General features: G+C 50.2%; 1 pseudogene across 1 annotated transcript; it reads left to right on the top strand.

The window, feature by feature from the left end:
* Positions 1–1,616: 1,616 nt before the first annotated feature.
* LOC306825773 (carbohydrate sulfotransferase 1-like) lies at positions 1,617–3,627 on the top strand (annotated as a pseudogene). Its single transcript has 2 exons — positions 1,617–1,774; positions 2,633–3,627. The product of its transcript is annotated as a carbohydrate sulfotransferase 1-like (transcript).
* The last annotated feature ends 4,084 nt before the right edge of the window (positions 3,628–7,711 follow it).

Here is a 7,711-nt window from a genome sequence, read left to right on the forward strand (position 1 = left end):
GCTGTGAGACCCTGTGCAGGAGGAGCTGTCAGCCTCCTCATCCCTCCTGCCTGCATGACCACCATGAGGTCCAGGGTCTACAACTCTGCCCCCCCTCCCCACCTGACATCCCAAACATCGACTCTCACGTCTCTAAACCCACCTGTTCAAACAAGCCTCCTGTTTTTAATGTAGTTAAACCTGTTCATTATTGATTGATGTTCTCACACTGTCCTCAGCTTGTCTTTGGCTCTAGTGTCCGATGATTAGAGGCTCATCCCTCCTGTCCTTCAACCAGAAGAAGAAGCAGATTCATGTGTGCTGAGAAGAAGAGGAAAGGCTGCAGTGTTTCCTCAGAGGTCACTGTTTTAATATTCAGAATGATCGATGGATTTATAAAACGGAGCGTTTCCATAAGAACAGAAGGAGTAAAGCAGCGTGGGCCTGGGAGAGCAGCATTTCCATCAGGATGTAGCATTACAGATCCAGGAGGACTAGTGCTGCCAGACTGGAGGCTCTGGTGTGAAGACCAGACCAGACCTGAGTGCAGGTGGGGGATGAGGTCTGAGAGGGACTGGGGGGGACGAGGTTTTGGATGTGGTGTGAGACTTCACTGGGAGCCGTGAAGGTGGATGGGGGTGCTGGACTTCTGCTCATCCTGGTGTCTGTCTCTGTGTGGTACCCCGAACCAGACCCGGCCTGAGACTGATCCTGCATCAGGGTGTGTGAGTTCTGGAGATGTTTGTTTTTGTGATGGTAGAAAAACAGGCAGGAAGTGAGTTCAGGCGGGCGGGTGGAGCAGCCATCAGCATGGAGGATAACTCCAGCCTTTTAGAGGATTCATCTTCAGAGAGTTCAAAGCTGCTGCAGGTGAAATGTTCTGATGTTCTGTTTGGACTCCAGAGAAAGGAAGAATTAAATCTGCAGGTTGTGTCCAACAAAGCAACGCTCTCCCCCCGATGACTTCACTTCCTGTGGTTGCAGCTTTCAGCCCTTTTCAGACAGAATGATGGCGGCTCCAGTAAACGCCTTTGGTTTCACGCTGTTTGTGATTAATGGAACATCAAGAGCCGATCTGAGCTCTGCGTGATTTGTTCCTGAGGACACGAGTCTGCCCGGGACACACACATCATTAATGAACGAGGGGAGTGTGTGTGTGTGTGTGTGTGTGTGAAGCTGTCTCTGAGAGGGACAGGAGAGCGTCCCTCCTTTGAGTCGTGTCTTTACACAGAACAAATCTCAGCTTGTTGTTCCTCGTGGTTCAGATGCTGCAGGAGAGATTGTGTCTGTTGAAACAAGCGAAGAGGAAGCTGGATATTACAAATGTTGTGTTGTAAGGAAGTGGTTTTGGTAAATACTCTGTTTGACTTCCTTGCTCATCTAAAGCTACGACATGCAGCTGGTTAGCGTAGCATAGCACAAATAGTGTGTAAATAAAGTTGGTGTGAAGGTGAAAGATGTTCAGCACAGTGAGAGGGAGGGAAAGTCTCCCACATGTTCATTTCATGTAAAGACGCTTTAACAAGCTCCTGGCAGCAGGAACTTCAACTGCTCCATCAGTGGAGGTCTGAGGGAGTCAAACGAGCCTGGAACTAAACTGACTCAAGTCTTATTGTGTGTCTTTGTTTTCACTGCAGAGCCGGGTGGGGGGGCAGGATGGAGTGCTCCTGGAAGACGCTGCTGCTGCTGGTCTGTGCGTCTCTGGGGGTGCAGTACACCGCCATCCGCACCCTGAGGGACTCCCTGTCTGGACCCTGTGAGGGAGCGTCCCACTGCAGCTCCACGCCACACAGAGGTACGCTCCAACAGCCAATCAGCACTGAGGATTCATACAAACTGTATGTTGAAGAGTCAAAGCAGACTGAAGCTTCAGTAAAGGACAGACGAGAGGAAAGACAAACACCTGCAAACTGTCTCAAGTATAAAAACCACCATATGCACAAGTTTACCTGCAGTTATTGAAATAAGTGAAAATAAGAAATGTCCAAATATTGGCTGCTTAGGAGCTCATATTGTTTATAGCAGAAGATAAACTTTATTGATCCTGCCAGGGGAAATTCAATGAACATTGAGTTTCACACACACACACACACAGCTCAGAAGCGCTAGCTCGCTATCAGACCGATTTCCAGATTTGGTCGGTGCTGGGACTTGAACCGGTGACCTTCTGGTTCCCAAATTCGTCCTGAGCTGCTGCTGCCACCTCATCACTGGTCTCACATCAGAGCACAGAGTCTGCATGGATATCATGTCAACAAGATCAAAGTGGACACGGTCACAGAATAAGTTGGACATGGAAGCAGTTTGGAGAAAGACGTGTCATCAAAGGTGTAAGTGAAGCAACAGACAGACTCCCACAGCTCATTAAATCCTCCCTCAAGAAGAACAGGACGGAGAAATGACACATCCCTGATTCTCTAATTGATCTCCTTTAATGTGCTCATCAACTCCTGGTCAGCAGTGATGTATTTAGAGATGGGCTGCTTCCTGTAACCACATGACTGACTCGTGCATCTTGACTCTCTGAGCTGTTGAAGCTTCATCAGCTTGATGTGTTGACGTTCTCCTGGGTGGAAGTCCAGACGAGAACAGATTCAGCTCTCTGAAATGAAAGAACTCATTTAGTCTTGATGCTTGTGCTGCTCTCTTGCAGACTCCAGGTGGAGACCGTTGTGTGACGACGGTTGGATGCAGGCGGCGTCGCCACGGAAACACATCCTGCTGTTTGCCACGACCCGCAGCAGCTCGTCCTTCACGGGGCAGCTGCTCAACCAGCACCCGGAGGTGTTCTACGTGTTTGAGCCTCTCTTCCACGTGCAGCAGGCCTTCACCAACTCCAGCAGCAGCCGCCCGCGCCGCTGGCCGGACCGCCGGGCGCTCCTGGGAGCGTACAGGGACCTCCTCCTCAACCTCTACGCCTGCGACCTTCACTTCATGGAGAGCTACATCCGCTCTGAGCCGCAGGACCACGTCACCAGCGCCTTGTTCCGTCGAAGCTCCAGCCATGACGTGGCCATAAAGACGGTGCGTGTCCCTGAGGTTGGCGACCTGCGCACCCTGACCGAAGACCCTCGCCTGGACCTGAAGATCATCCACCTGGTGAGAGACCCCCGAGCCGTCCTGGCCTCCCGCATCGTGGCCTTTCCAGATCAGTTCCGTGCTTGGAAGATATGGAACTCCACGGGACGGCAGCCCCGTCACGTGGACCTGTCCCAGATCAGCAGCACCTGTAAGGACATGTCAGCCTCCGCAGAGACCGGCCTGCAGAGACCGGCATGGCTGCAGGGACGCTACATGCTGGTGCGATACGAGGACCTGGCGTTTGACCCGGAGGAGAAGGCGGCTGAGATCTACAGGTTCGTGGGGCTGGAGATGGGGGAGCGAGTGCGTCTGTAGATTTCAAAGAACACCAACAGTCATGTGTCTGCTCCCTCCCAGTGGAATTACAGATACTCCACCAGCAGAGACTCCAGAGCCGCCGCCCAGAGCTGGAGGCTTGGACTCAGCTTGGACATGGTGAGGACGGTGCAGCGACTGTGCAACCACACGCTCACTCTGCTCGGGTACAAACCGGTTCAGTCTGCAGCTCAGCTCAGAAACCTGTCGCACAGATTAATCCAACACCTGAGCTTTGACACCCACACATAAGCCTTTCTCATGTATGCACATGCACGCCTTGAGCTGCCGTTTCCCCTCCTCTCACCACTAATCACACTCACACAAGAGGACGGGGACACATCTCCTCAGCTTCTTTCAGGACTCAGAAAGAAGATGTTGGTTCAGAGTCACCATTTCCAAAGTCAAAAACACTTGTAATGGCGGCTTGCTTCACTTTGAGGTGGACAGGCTGCAGGAGTTTGCTCTCATGAAAAACAATGTGCTCAGTGTTCAGGACTAACACACATGTAAAGACACCAACCAGCCAGGCTCAGACTGAATGTGGATTCTGAAAAGACAAACAGCCAATCAGAGTTTGTGGTTTCAGGTTGGGGGGCGGGGCGTTCCTGTGGACACGCCCCTGCTCACAGGTGTCCCTCACAGCGTGAGCGAGGTGAGCTGAACAGAAGCACTGAGGGGAGTTTACAGGAGTTGTGTGCAGCTTTGGAACAGGACTGTTTCTCTCCTCTCTGTCGTCGTGCTGATGGGATGAACGTTATTTCACTTGTTTCATCAGAGTCATTTCATTTCACTCCTTCTTCACTGTTTTTATCAAAGACATGAAAAGAGCTTTCATCCTAACTCTCTGTACTTCTCAGAGCGGGCCGCCCAAACTCGCCTTCTTTTATTGCTGCATTTTCAAACAATGTCATGAAATCTTCTGCAGCTCGATGACGACAGAACAAAAACTGTGAATGCTGTTTGTGTTTATATTTGTAAAGACTTTTTAATAAACCATTCAGAAGTGAAACACCACACAGCCGTGTGTGTGTGTGTGTGTGTGTGTGTGTGTGTGTGTGTGTGTGTGTGTGCTGCAGCTTCTCTCGTCCTTGTGTCTGAACGCCGTGAGGCAGCGTGCCAGCTCCACACACGGGCCCATTCATGTCCACGGCGTGCTGCTCTCTGGAGAGAAAGGCTGAGCTCGTTTCAGAGGAGGAGCTGGATCGGATGAGTAACAGAAGAACCTTTGATTGACAGTGATTTTCTCTCCTTTGAATCTTGCATGGAGGCGGAGCTTGTTGCCCGCTGGGCGCTGTGAGCTTCAGTGTGATGGACAGTCTACAGTTTGAGCAGAGCGCTCATGCTAACCGTGCTAGCATTAAATGGGAGCTGAAATATTCTCTGATGTATTTTTAGACTCCAGCGGTCCTTCAGCTGCTGACAGCGGAGGAATCTCAGCGCTGCCCCCGCAAACAATCGATCTAGATCTCCAGCTGAGGAGGAACAGGATTTAAGATGCGTGCAGAACAGATTGTCTTTCTTTGGACTTCATCTGCACGGCTCTACAAGCGGGCCATGAAGCAGAGCTTTATGACACCCGGGGAGATACGCTTCATCCGCTTTAGCATCACTGACACACAAAGCTGCCACGGCCTGAGTCAGCCGTCAGCTAATTACTCCATAGCGCCGCTCCTTTCTGTCTCCTGAACTGTGCTGACTGAATGTAGCTCTAATCAATACTGCTGACTTCTCCATGTGCTGATATTAGAAAACACAAAACGCACCTTTTATTCTCTCCGCTGTTTGTTTCAACTATCGTCCGTCATGTTCAGGAACATTTGTTTCAACCTCATTTAAAGCCCGCTATGTGTTTGTTTTCTTTCTGTGACAAACTGTCAGTTTGTGTTGACTTTGGCGCCCCCCCGTGGACGACGCAGCATATTTGATCTCTTCAAGACGTGAGCTAATCACACCTATTTGGTGTTTTGAAGCAGGCTGTAAACATGTTCATGTCTGCTGTAAAAACAGGCTTTTTGAATGGGTGTGTATGTGACTTCCTGTGCTGCTGCAGCAGCCAGCCTCTAGTGGACACTCGGGGTACTGCAGGATGTTAAACTTCAGCTTCAGCTACACTGGAGTTTGCTGCTTGGTCTCCACATGGCTCTAACTTCCCGCCCTGAAGGACTTTGCACACGGAGTCCGTTTCTCTCGTTGGTCAGTATTTTTTATTTTCACAACAGGTTTAATTTTCTGTGTTTTTTCACATCGATAAAAAGAAATGAAAACAGACTCGGTGTGTAAAGAGCTGAAGTGTGGTGTCAACATGTAAATATATTCCATGTCCTCAGTTTGAGCTTTCAGCTGCACTGTTGTGACGCTTTATTGAAGTGGCTCCATCAGCCTGCTTTGCTTTGACGTCTGTAATCATCAGCTTTAACTCTTTATGATAAGACGTGTGAGCATGAAGGAGGTCACCAGGCGTCCTTTGGAGTTTGTCCCCACAGCAGCAGGTGTGTCCTCCAGGTCCATCATCCCACTCTTGATTGTTTATGGTCTTTATCTGGACGGGAAGCCAGAAAGTCTGCAAATGATCAAACACATGACGGCATGTGGAGATGAATGTGGTCCTGTGTGAGCAGAGACAAACATGCAGCTTCATGTAACAGCTGATCGCTCCTCCTTATCTGAAAGAATTGATTTTATAAAAGAGGCTCTGAGCAGAGCGAGAGCAGACGAGCAGAATCCAGACGAGCCAGTTCAAATGGGAAAGAGCGGCTCGTGTCCAGAGAAGGAAGAGGAGGATTCCTGCTTGGTGTAAAGCAGCACTTAGAGATTGTGCAGGCTGTAAAGAGAAGAAGAAGCAGTGTGAATGTTTGACACCATGAAACAAACACACGGCGCTCCCCTGGCGTTAAAGCTCACAAGCTTTCTCCGTATCCATGTGACCATTAAAAGCACAGCAGCACAAACACTTTGTCACTCTGCACACTTTACGGAGAGATGAAGGAGCGTTTAAGAGCACAGCCATCATTCACCCTGTTATTACTGTACACACACACACACACACACACACACGGCGTCCATCTCTCTGTAAGCACTGTGACATCCTGGCCTCCTCTTCAAGCACGCAGCCTTTGATATGGTCAGTAAGGAGAGTTTCTTTCTTTACAGTAAGTCTCTCTGTGTGTTTGTCTCCAGCTCGCTCACAGACTCTTCATGTTGTTTTCCTCTGATCCTAATCGGAGGCTTTCACAGCCAACATCAAACCGCCAGCTGGCACAGATGCATCCTGGGTAAATGCATCACACTGAGCACCATCAGCAGCTTCTCTCCCACTCTGCAGCTTAACAAAGAATGTCAGCCAGCTTCATAGAAAGAAACACATGTAAGGCAGCACTGATGATCTGTCTGCATCATGTTATTCCATCTTTCAAAGAAGAAGAAGCTAAACTGATCTCGTCCTTTATCGCTGTGTTGGCTGCAAACAAGCTGCAGGAAGGATTCTTTTTACAAAGCTGGCAGGAGGCATTCAGTCGCTCTGATTTTAAAAGGCATCTGTATGAAAGCTTTGATTTCAACCTTTATTGAAGCAGCTAATGAACACACTGACATGAAAGTCTATTTGTGTTTGAAGTCAGAGCAGTAACATCCAGTCAGAGGACAGAGTCACATGTAGCCAGAGGTTTGATGCATTCTGTTCCATGTGTGTATAAAAGGACTTGATGTAGTAAGACAGCAGAGAAACACACGTGCACTGATCTTCATTCTTCAGGGCTTCTAAAAGGATTCTGGGCTGCTGACGTGTGTTTAGTTGCTGCTGAGTGCGGCTGTGTTGTTTGAGCTCAAAGTGTTGCTTTGGTTCCTCCTGGCCTCCTCAGGGTTCTCTCAGCAGAACACAGAACAACATTTGATCTGCTGCCGTTCAATCCCTCCCCCGCTTCACCCCCAGACCGCTCTGAACCATCGAAGCCCGAGGAGCCCACGTGCTCCTCAAGGAGGAGAAAGCTCTCAGCTGTTAGACATGTGAGGGTGGCTGCTCCTCCTGCTGCTCCTCCTGCTCCTGCTGCTCCTCCTCCTCCTGCTGCTCCTGCTCCTATTCCTCCTGCTCCTCCTTCTGCTCCTGCTCTTCCTTCTGCCCTTCCTGCTCCTCCTGCTCCTGCTGCTCCTGCTCCTCCTGCTCCTCCTTCTGCTATTCCTCCTGCTCCTCCTCCTCCTGCTGCTCCTGCTCCTATTCCTCCTGCTCCTCCTTCTGCTCCTGCTCTTCCTTCTGCTCCTCCTGCTCCTCCTGCTCCTCCTGCTCCTCCTTCTGCTCCTCCTCTCCCCCCTCCTCCTGCTCCTCCTACTGCTCCTCCTG

Source organism: Symphodus melops, assembly GCF_947650265.1.
Source record: "Symphodus melops genome assembly, chromosome: 6".
NCBI lineage: Eukaryota > Metazoa > Chordata > Actinopteri > Labriformes > Labridae > Symphodus > Symphodus melops.